This window comes from Tenrec ecaudatus, chromosome 15 (genome assembly GCF_050624435.1).
Source record: "Tenrec ecaudatus isolate mTenEca1 chromosome 15, mTenEca1.hap1, whole genome shotgun sequence".
Taxonomy (NCBI): Eukaryota; Metazoa; Chordata; class Mammalia; order Afrosoricida; family Tenrecidae; genus Tenrec; species Tenrec ecaudatus.
This window is the reverse complement of record NC_134544.1, coordinates 66,247,207-66,258,904: the sequence shown is the minus strand read 5'-3', so window position 1 is coordinate 66,258,904 and position 11,698 is coordinate 66,247,207. Positions and strand designations below refer to the sequence as shown.

The following is an 11,698-nucleotide window of genomic DNA, read 5'->3' as shown; positions in this document are numbered from 1 at the left end:
TTAATGTGGCTTAACTACATAGTGGAATATTACTCACCTTTGAAAAGGAAGATAGTAAAATACCAAGTGTTGATGAAGATATGAAGAAATTGGAACCCTCCTACATTAATATGTGAAGTAATTAGACACAGTTTTTCAGAAAACAATTTGGCAGTTCCTCAAAATGTTAATATTATTTGACTCAGTAATTCACTACTAGTTAAATCCCAAACAATTGAAAACAGGAACTCAAACAGATACTTCTATGCTAAGTTTTAATGCAGCATTATTTTTTTTAATATGGGACGCTTCACGAATTTGCGTGTCATCCTTGCGCAGGGGCCATGCTAATCTTCACTGTATCATTCCAATTTTAGTATATGTGCTGCCGAAGCGAGCATTTTAATGCAGCATTATTCACAATTGCCAAGAGGTGGAAAACAACCCACATGTCCATCAGCAGGTGAATGAATAACCAAAATGTAGCCTATCCATACGATGAAAGCTTGTCCAGGCATAAAGAGAAATGAAGTCTTGATACATGCTACAACATGGATAAACTCTGGGAGTGTATGCTAAGTGAAAGAAGTCAGACACAAAAGACAGATACTGCCTGATCCCACTTCTATGAAATATATAGGGGAAACAAATAAATAGAAATCAAAGATTATGAATGTTATCAGGGACAGGTGGGAGAAGAAAATGCATAGGTTTTGTTTAATGAGTATACAGTTTCTGTTTAAAATGATGAAAGGATTTAGGAATAATTCCACAGTATTGTTAATATAATTACTGTACACATAAAATGGTTAATTTGGCCAATGGTATGTTATATACATGTATATTTTACATGGATATAGAGAAAAACGATTGGTACGTATGTTGAGTAAAGTGAAAGAAGTCAGTCACCAAAAAGACAATATTGTAATATTACATTTTATATGACCTGTCCAGAATAGGCAAGTCTGAAGGAAGAAATAGATTCATGCTTAATAGGGAAGGGGAGGTTAGGAGGAAAGTGAGGAGTTACTGCTAATGAGTACAAGTGTTTTTGCTTTAGTTTTTGCAAAGGGTGATGAAAATATTTTAAATGTATTTTGATATAATTGTACAACTCTATGAATATACTAAAACCATTGGATTTTTAAAGCTACATTGATTTATACACTTTAAATAAGTGGATTGTATGACATGTGAATTATATTTCAATAAAGCATCCTTTACAAAAGGAGAAACAGCTACTGTTAATATCTTCTAAACTTTTTGTCCATGTGCATAAATACATTTTTTTTTTAGAAAATTTCTGGGAGGTGCTCAACTACTAGGCAAAACTTTGGTGGTTCAAATCAACCCAGAGGTGGCTTAGACAAAGAGGAGTCTGGTAATCTTCTTCTGAAAGGTAACAGCTTTAAAAACCCTGTGGAGAAGTTCAATTTGCACACATGGGGCCCACATAAGTCAGAATTGACCTGATACCAACTAACAACAACATATTCAGGGAGTCATTTATAAAGTAAAATATGTAAAGGAACTGAAACACCCTCATGGGCCTAAGGGTTAAATGCCCCCATGTGAGAAGAAGCAGATGATTTCTAACCCAAGGTTATGAATGTGAAAGCGATTGAACTCTGGTTCAAAAGTGTTGCTTTAAGAGTGTCCAAGAAGGGTCAGGCAAGACTACTATACATATGCTATTTTCATACGTCCTTTATCTTTTTAAGATATAGAAAGCCAAGTTCTGCTTTTGTGAATGAGCATTATTGAAAGTTTTTCCCTATTTCCAACCCTCGTTGTTAGCGTAAATAGTGTCCAGTCACCTAAGTTGTTAATCAGTACAAAGCAACAATCCATGTATTTTGATCTGAAAAACTATCTAAATATGTATACTTTCTTTTTATTGACAGTGTTTTAAATTCTATACCATTGATTAAATTAATGGCAATATCAATAGAACTACCAAATGCCCCATGGGAATCATTTATAATGTCCTTCAACAACAACAACAAAAAGATGTCTTGAACCAGGGACATATATTCATTATAGATATATGAATGGATTTTGAACTTGCTCTTTTTTTTTTTTTTGAACTTGCTCTTAATTATAGCCACAATCTAAGAACAATTAGATTTTATGACATGCCCTACTCAATACCTATCCCCATGGTGATCACTGAAGATATGAGTGCTAAAGCAAAATGTGCTGAAGAAACTAGATGATGCTCAGCTATCTGAGAGAATGGTATCTGTTTTTATTATTATTAATAATAATTTTATTGGGACGTTCTTACAAATCTGATGACATTCCATGATTCAATTGTACATATGTTGCCATCAACTTCTACATATCTTGCCATCACTTGTATATATGTTGCCATCAACTTTTCCAAAACATTTTCTTTCTACTTGAGCCTTGGGTATCAGCTCCTCTTTTTTCCCCTCTCTCCCCTAACCTCTCACCTTTGTGAATCTTGATCAATTATATATTATGGTTGTTATTTTATGTCTTATACTGTCCACTGTCTTCTTTCACCCACATTTCTATTATTCGTCCCCCTGGGGGGTGGGCTATATATCCAAACTTGTGATGGGTTCTCCCTTTCTCCATCCCCTACCTCCACCATCCCTCTATCCTCATGATAGTGCTACTCTCACTACTGTTTCTGAGGGTTTTATCTGTTTTGAATTCCATGTGTCAGGAGCTCTTATCTGACCCAATGTGTGTACCCAGTTCTAGCTTTTTAAGGTAGAACTGGATCCAGGTAGTGGGGGGAGGAAGCTTTCAGGAACTAGAGAAATGGTGCTATACTGCACCCTGGTTGAATTTTCCCTTCCTTGAAACCCTTCTGTGGGGGGATGCCCAATTGTCTACAGATGGGCTTTGGGTCTCCACTCCAATCCCCCTCATTCACACTGATATAATTGTTTGTTTAGGATGTTTTGATACCTGATACCTTATCCCGTTGACACCTCATGATTACATAGGCTTCTTCCATGTGGGCTCATTTGCTTCCCTGCTAGATGGCTGCTTGTTTAACTTTAAGTCTATATCTTTTTATAGCTGGGCACCATCCACTTTCTTCACCACTTTGGTGATGCACCTGCTTTGTCTTCAGTGATATCACACAGTTCCAAGTTATTGGAACAAATGTTCTTGTGTTTATGGAGGTCTTGAGTAGAGGGCCAGAGTCTGTCTGCAATCTTAATACTTAACATATAAATATATGTACATTGGCCTCTATCACTTTCATTATAAATGAATATATTTACATATATTTTATGCTTATAGATAAATATGCCTCTATAATTAGCTTTTGATTCCTACTTCTTTCCTCTATTTTCCTTTAACTTTCTCCTGTCCCACTATCATGCTCACCCTCCATTTGGCTCTCAGTACTTCCTCTTGGATACAATGCACTTAATCACACCCCACCAGGTTTCCTCACCATCATTTTTACATCTCTTATTGTTCCCTTATCCCTGAGTCTGTTGGCACCCTGCTCCACTTCTCCAATCTGTCCTGTCCCATGACCCCCACCCCCACTGCCAGGACACTGGTCCCATTGTTTTCTCCTCAGGATTATTTGTCCTGCCTGTCTTATAGCAATAGACATAAGGCAAAAGAAAAATAACAACCAAAGAAACATGAAAAACTGATAGATAGTTCCAGGTCTGTCTGCTGACACTTATGAGTGTTCCAATTGGGTCTGATTAGATGCCAAGCTCTTTCCCCCAAATCAGAAGTCTATTTTCAGGATTCCTCAGGATTTGGTTATTTTGCTTCCCTTGCTGCCCTGTTGCACTCCCTTTGCGTTTCACCCTGCTGTGTGTGGGACAATCCAGATACACTTTCTGCATAGTGTCTCCAGTGTTGTGGTATCTAGGATTTTAAAGGCTTGTCTTAAAACAAGAAGTCATCTAAGTGAGGCATAGACTAAAACCACACAGAAGAAGCATACCAGCCTGTGTGATCCAAGAACTGTAAATAATAAAATCCAAACCAGGAAAAGGGGATAGTTTTAGAGCTTAAATTGTGAACGCTCGGTTTGCAGAAGGCTGTGGATGACAGTAAAAGCCAAAAATATCCATTCACAGAATCCCCCGTGTGGTTTAAGCCTCTGGTGAATTCCCTCTGACTCTGGACAAGAGATGTTGAGACAGAATCACACTAGCCACTGTAACACCTGCTGAATGACCATCCTCCTTCCCCCTTCCATCTCTGAAAGTCCCCCTAGTGATTGATTTTAGAATGTATTCTCATGTTCTTGAGATCAGAACATTGTAATTAATAATATTGTTCCTTTTGATGTTGTAACCAGAATATTATTATTTTTATTTTATGAATCAGGTTATTATAATCAAGTCTGTCCCCTGTAATGCTCACTAACTCTAAAGAATAATAACATTAATTTTGCTTTCTGTTTTGTCCATGCTTGCTTAAGTCCTAGACAAATGATAAATGAGTTTTGGGCCTTTAAAGATGAACTGAAATGTCCACTTGGGACTGCAATCAAAGAATCGCTTTTAGATTCTAGCAGTCAGATTATAACCAAAAAAGACTTTTCTAAATTATCAAGACATTATAGTGTCTGTCATTTATTTGAACCGCAACAATGGGAAAGACCTTGTTAACATTTAGGGTAGATTACTGCATTTGTAGTTAGGTCAACGTATGGCACCTTGTTATTGATATCCCTCTTAATCCATTGTATGATTGCTCCAGTTTTATATATGAGGGTGTACCAAAAATATAAAATCCAAATCTGGAATTGTGCTGGGTGGAGCAGAGCTTTCATAGTATGCATTTCTCCAACTAGGCGAGCATCGGGCAACTCACTCTGAGTTAGTGCACCCAGTGGCATCGCTGGGGAAGGTTCTTTCTAGTGACAGTGAATGTTTTCATAAGAGCAGTTTCACTGGAACCTCATTTTTTGCAATGACAGATTTAATAGAACAGTGTTAAATTTTGTTTCCTGCTCAGGAAAAATGCTGCAGAAACTGTTGTGATGTTGAATACAATTTACAAGGACAGCGCTATGGGAAAAAAAAATTCAAGTGTACAAGTTTTTCTCTCCTTTCATAAAAAGGTGAAATGTCAATTGATGACAAACTTCGTCCTGGACATCCTCAACTTCCTGAACAGACAAAAATGTCGACCCATAGTGCATTTGGAGTTCATTCCACCAGGTCAGACTGTTAATCAAACTTTCTATTCAGAGGGTCCGAAAAGATAGCACAACAGTGTGTGACAAAAGAAAGTCTGATTTGTGGCAGTTGGGGGAATATGATTTTGCCACCACAACAATGCACCTGCTCACTCAGCCATCTCATCGCATCAGTTTTTGACAAAAAACAGCATGTCTCTCTTGCCTCATGCACCTTAATCACTTGACCTTGCTCTGGGTGACTTCTTTTTGTTTCCAAGAATTCAAGAGAAACTTGAAAGGTCAGTGCTTTGACGACATAGAAGAGGTGAAGAAAAAAATGAGGGAAGTGCTATCAGCCACCCAAACAATGAGTTTGAAAAATGTTTCCAAGAATGGAATCACAAGTGGAGGGTGAGTGGGTTGGAAAGGGGGAACTGATTACAAGGATCCACATGTGACCTCTTCCCTGGGAGAGGGACAGCAGAGAAGGGGGGGGAGGGGAGACTCTGGATAGGGCAAGATATGACAAAATAACGATGTATAAATTACCAAGGGCACATGAGGGACGAGAGAGAGGGGAGGGAGGGAAAAAAAAAAAAGAGGACCTGATGCAAAGGGCTTAAGTGGAGAGCAAATGCTTTGAGAATGATTGGGGCAGGGAATGTATGGATGTGCTTTATACAATTGATGTATGTATATGTATGGATTGTGATAAGAGTTGTATGAGTCCCTAATAAAATGTAAAAAAAGAAAAGAGGAGAAAAAAATGACTAGGGCAAAGAATGTACAGATGTGCTTTATACAATTGATGTATGTATATGTATGGACTGTGATAAGAGTTGTATGAGCCCCTAATAAATTGTTAAAAAAAAAAAGAATGGAATCACAGATTTATAATGGAGAGCACTTTGAGGTTGATAAGGTTGTTTTGTAAAAATCTTAAATACATAGCTTTGGGAAAAAAATACCATTTGATTTCTTGACTGCTGCTTCCAAGAACACTGTGGATTCAGGTAAGATGAAATCATTGACAACTTCAATCGTTTCTCTGTTTATCATAATATCTAAGTTTTTTTTACATTGAGTTGTAGTCCTTGATCATCATCAGCAAGTACTTCAAATCCTCCTTGCTTTCAGTAGGCAAGGCTTTGTCATCTGACTCATTCTTCCTCATGGAGTCCAGCTTTTCTGATTATCTGCTTCGTGCACAGACTGATGAATTATGGTGAAAGAAGATAACCCTAATGCACACTTTTCCTTATTTCAAACCACACAATATTTTTTCATGATTTATGAGTATTAAATCGTGCCAGTAAATGATCTCATCTCTCAAATTCTCTCTGAACTCATAATGTTTAAATTTGCTCTAGCTATAACCTGGGTCTCTGGCACCATTCACTTTCAGCGGGTTCTTCCATTCCACCGTTCTAAGCCTTCAGACTCCAGCTCCTCTTTCCCTGACTAGGTTAAGCTACCTCCAGGTATGGAGTACAGGGTCACTTGCCCAGGTGGACCCCAAAGAGACTAGGTAGGAGGGGCATTGTTCAGTGTCATCAGGAAGGTGGAGAGGAGGCAGCTATGCAAACAGGGCCCCAAATAGACCTAGGTCTCATGAGCTAGATCTTCCCTGTCATCAGAACTCATCTTTGAAAGTGACAGAACAAGGTGTCTGCTTTGCCTGCTAAGGGAATGAACAAAGAACCCTGTGAAAACAAGCTATAAAGAATGCACTCTGTGAGAACAAACTTTAAAAACATCCTAACTTTAAAGCCAGGTTCAGGTAAATAGCCTGACACAGGACAATAGGTTGAGATAAATCCAAAAACACACTGAGATGGCGGTGAGCCGAAGATAGAGAAAATGGAAAGAAAACATTTACAAGGACAGACTGAGTAGTCAATTATAAAGTTACTTGACCATCAGCAGAGCTTCAATCCCTTCCTCTTAGGAAGCACCCTTTAAAAACTAGACGCCTTCCCCTGGATAACATCCCTTCTGATCTTTCAAGGTAGGAACTTACTTTGCTCCTGGAGTGAAGCATAGCTTATCTATGTCTAAGGTGTTCTTCTGACCTCAAAAGAAGGACCAGCTTGATTTCTTTTGAAGTGATTCTATGCTTTCATAAAATTTGACTCTTTACCTTAACTCTTAGCTTCTCTCTCTCTCTCTCTCTCTCTCTCAGCTCAACTTATCTCTGGATCCTGTGGAGGACAACACAATGCAAAACTTCACAATGTTCATGCTGCTTTTTTCTTTGATTCATTAATTATCCATTGCCACCCACTGTGTGCCAAACAAGCACTGCCCTAGGGAGTGTTTGTTAAATAAAGGCATCAGCTAACTGGTGTATTGCCTTCAAAAATAACAAATTAATAACACTATGATAACTAACATTTAGTAGGTATCAGGAAAGAGGCTGAGGTTGTTATATTACCCAATGCATAAACAAGGTTACATTGAAAGGTAAAAGTATACTGTTAGTGACAAATTTTAATGATGTCATTTTAATGCGGAGTTTCTGGAGATGATAGTATATCGTTTATGTTAGAAATGAGATTATACAAAGCATTTTTAAATGTTATTATTATTCTAAATAATATCAGGGGCTCTTACAGCTCTTTATAACATTCCATATGTCAAGTGTATCTAGCATATATGTACATATGTTGCCATCCTCATTTTCTAAACATTTACTTTCTTTTTGAGCCCCTTGTATCTCCTCTTTTTTCCCTCCCTCCCAGCCTCTCACCCACACACCCTCCTGACCCCTTGATAAATGACACATTATTATTGTTTTTATATCTTGCACCAACTGCTGTCTCCCTTCACCCACATTTCTGTTGTTTATCCCCCTGGTGGCTGGGGGTGGGGGCAAACTATCCATCAATCATTGCAATCAACACCCCTTTCCTCCCCTCTTCCACCAATCTTCCCCCTACCCTCCTGGTATTACTACTCCAATTCCTGTTCCTGAATTCCATGTTTCCTGAGGTCTTATCTCTTATCTGTACCTGTGTACATGCTCTGGTCTACCCTGCAATGAAAGGGAGGACTGGAGTCATGATAATAGGGGGTGAGGAAGCCTCGGGGAACCAGAGGAATATTGTGTGTTTCATTGGTGCTAAACTGTGCCCTGGTTGATTCATCCTTTCCTTGTGACCCTTTTGTGAGGAGAGGTTCCATTGTCTACAAATGGGTTTGGGTTTCTGCTCTGAAGCCCCTCATTCTCAACTATATACCTTTGTTTGTTTGTTTGTGATCTTCTAATGCCTGTTACCCCAAAACATTGACACCTCATGATTACACAGGTTGGTATGCTTCTTCCATGTGGGCTTTGTTGCTTCTCTGCTAGATGGCCACTTTTTTAACTTCAAGCCTTTAAGAACCGAGACGCTATATCTTTTGATAGCCAGGCACCATCAGCTTCACCATATTTGCTTATGTACCCATTTTCTCTTTAGTGATTGAGTTAAGAGGATGCGAATCACAAAATGCCAGGTTGTTAGAACAAAGTGTTCTTGCATTGAGGGAGGGCTTGAACAGAGGCCCAAAGTCCATCAACTTTCTCAATGTATTGCCATATCAATATATGTACAGAGGCCAATACATCTATTTTTATTAATTAATACATTTTTATAAGTGCACACCTATGTTTAAACCTTTTATCCATAGCTTTTCTTCCTAGATGGTTCCTTTATTTCTCTTTTCCTTCCTCCTTCCCCAACACCATGCTCACCCTTCTTCTTCCTCTTAGTAATTCCTTTCAGCTAGATTGCTATTGTTTCAGCACTACTAGAATCTCTACGTCCTCCTCGTTGTTGCTTTTAATTCCCTAGTTGTTCCTCTGTCTACGGCATTATTTGCTCACCACTCCTTTCCTCTGCCTCCTCTTCCCCCAGGAACCATCAGTCCCATTGCTTTCTCCTTGGGCTTACTTCCCATCCCTATCTTATATAGGTAGGCAAAACAACAATAACAGAGAGAAAAGAAAAGAAACTAGCAAAACAAATCCTGAAAAAGCATACATAATTCCAGGTCTGTCCACTGACGTTTATGACTATTTTCCCACCAGTTCTGGGAACTGCCCCTCCTAGCCTGAAATCTATTTAGGGGTCTCCTTAGGGATTTTGTGGCTTTGCTTTGATCTGTTTACTAATATGTTTGTACCCTTCTTGGTTTGCCCCATTGTGGGGGTGTCAGACTGGACTCACTCCCTGCTGCATGTCTCCAGTATTTTCGTTGGTCTTGGTATGCGTTAGTGAAGGGCCATCGTGTCTCAAGCTGTTTTCAGTCCTGCAGTCCTCTCTGTGCTTTAGCAGCTCCATGCAGGGATGCCATCCTCAGGGATAGGTGTGCCAGTATGGGGTCTAGTCCCTCACTCTCTCTTTTTCCTTCTTGATTTGCTTCTATATGGGTGTGGCAGGCAGCACATACATCTAAGTGGTGCAGGGGGTGCATGTCAGTTTGGCTCTGATTGGGGCTGGCCCTTTAGACCTCTCTGTTCATGAGTTCTTCCATGTGGTTGCGTTGCCCTCAGGTTTGTCATGCTGTAGTAGGGTCTGCACTCACAGTCTCATTACTTTGGAGACATAAACAATACCCTCCCCATGGGTGGATTAGTGCCCTACTCCCAGAGTGCCATCATCTTCCTCTTTCTTTTCCTTTTCTCCCTCCCCACCTCCCTTTCCCCTTCTTTGTGTTGGAATGACATGTACATCTTTGGGTTTTGTCTGTTCCGCAGCCCATACCAACCACCTGTACCTCAGCCCATATAGTGTGTGATAAGGGACTTTTCTTCTGTACCTACTGTGCTGATTATACTTACCTCAGTGGACTCATGATGTACTTGTCCTTTTGTGATTGTCTAACTTCACTTAGCATAATTTCCTCCAATTCTTCCCATGAGATATGTGCTTCATGTGATCATTAGTGCTGTTTAGTGATGTGTAGCACTCCATTATGTGTATGTGCCAGACTTTTCTAATCCACTCATCTATCAATGGAAATGTAGGTTTTTTCCAATTCTTTGTGATTGTGAATTGCACTGCAATTGGAGCACAGATGACTGATCTTGGTCTTTTTCTTACCTCTTCTGGGTATATGCCCAGCAGAGGGATTGCTGAGTCATAAGGTAACTTAATGTCCATTTGCTTTATATATTGCCACATGGTTTTCTACAGTGGCTGTATTTATCTGCATGACCACCAGCAGTGAAGGAGAGTTCCTATCTTTCTACATCTTCTCCAACATTTGTTGCTCTCTGATTTTCTGATTTGGGCTATCCTCAAGGGTGTTAGGTGGCATCTCATAGTTGTTTTAATTTGTATTTCTCTGATGGCTAATGATCTGGAGCTATTTGGGTTTCCTCCACCATCAAACTTCTGTTCAGGTCTTTTGCCTACTTTCTCGGGGGTTAACTGTTTTCTTCTTTTTGCAGGCAAGGAGGGTATTGTAGATTTTTGTAATAAGCACTTTGCCTCTTGTGTCATTGCTAAAGATCCTCTCCCAGTCTGTGGGTTCTCTTGTTACTCTCTTGGTGAAGTCTTTCGACACATACAGGTATACTGTCCTTAGTATATTCCATTTGTTGATTTCAGGTTCAACTGTGTTTTTACCCTTCCCTATTACAGTTAGCCTATGTATTTCCTGAGCCAAGGTTTTTAGGTTTGTCTTGATTCCTTTGTTGATGGTCCTGATAGTCTGGGGTTTTACTTCTAAGTCTGTGATTCACCTTGAGTTTGTTCTTGTGCATGGGATGAGGTAAGGGTCTTGTTTTATTTTTCTTCAGGTGGATACCCACTATTTCCAGTACCACTTGTTTAAGAGGGCATCCAGATACCACTTGACGTTTTTTGAGCCCTTGTCAAAGATCAGTTTATTATATGCTGCTGGTTTTATTTCCGTGTTTTCTGTTCTTTTCAATTGGTCTGAATATCTGTCATTATTCCAGTACCATGCTGTTTGACCACTGTGGCTGTATAGTTAGTTGTTAGAGTCAGGAAAGGAGAGCCCTCAAACTTTGAACTTCTTCTTGAGGAGTTCTTAGCTAATTCTGGGCTTCTTCCCTCTCCACATGAAATTGGCGGCCAGTGTTTCCATTATTTGAAGAAGGTTGTTGGTATTTGAATTGGGATAGCACTAAAATTAATATAGTGCTTGGGTAAGATTAACATCTTTACACCATTGAGTCTTCCAATTCATGACGCTTTTAGTTTCCTATAGTCAGGTTCTGTAGTTTTTCTTGTATAAGTCTTTTGTATTTTTAGTTAGATATATCCTTAGATATTTCAATTTGTTCTTGGCTATTGTGAAGGTACCGCCTTCTTGATCTCCTCTTTTGGTCTTGTCCAATGTATATAGCAAACCAATAAACTTCGGTTTGTTGATCTTGTATCCCGCTACTCTTCTGTATTCCTCTATCGCTGCCAGTACTCCTGTTGTGGAGCTTTGAGGATTTTCAATGTTTAAAATCATGTCTCTGCAAATAACAATAGTTTCATTTCCTCCTCTCCTAGCTGGATACCTTTAATGTCCTTCCAATATTTATGTTGTTAGCTAGGAGCTCCAATGTGATGT

At 39.2% G+C, this 11,698-nt stretch overlaps 1 non-coding gene across 1 annotated transcript; it reads right to left on the bottom strand.

The window, feature by feature from the left end:
- Positions 1 to 273: 273 nt before the first annotated feature.
- On the bottom strand, positions 274 to 380 carry LOC142428343 (U6 spliceosomal RNA). The gene has a single exon (XR_012780264.1). It is a non-coding gene; the product is annotated as a U6 spliceosomal RNA (small nuclear RNA).
- Positions 381 to 11,698: the final 11,318 nt, after the last annotated feature.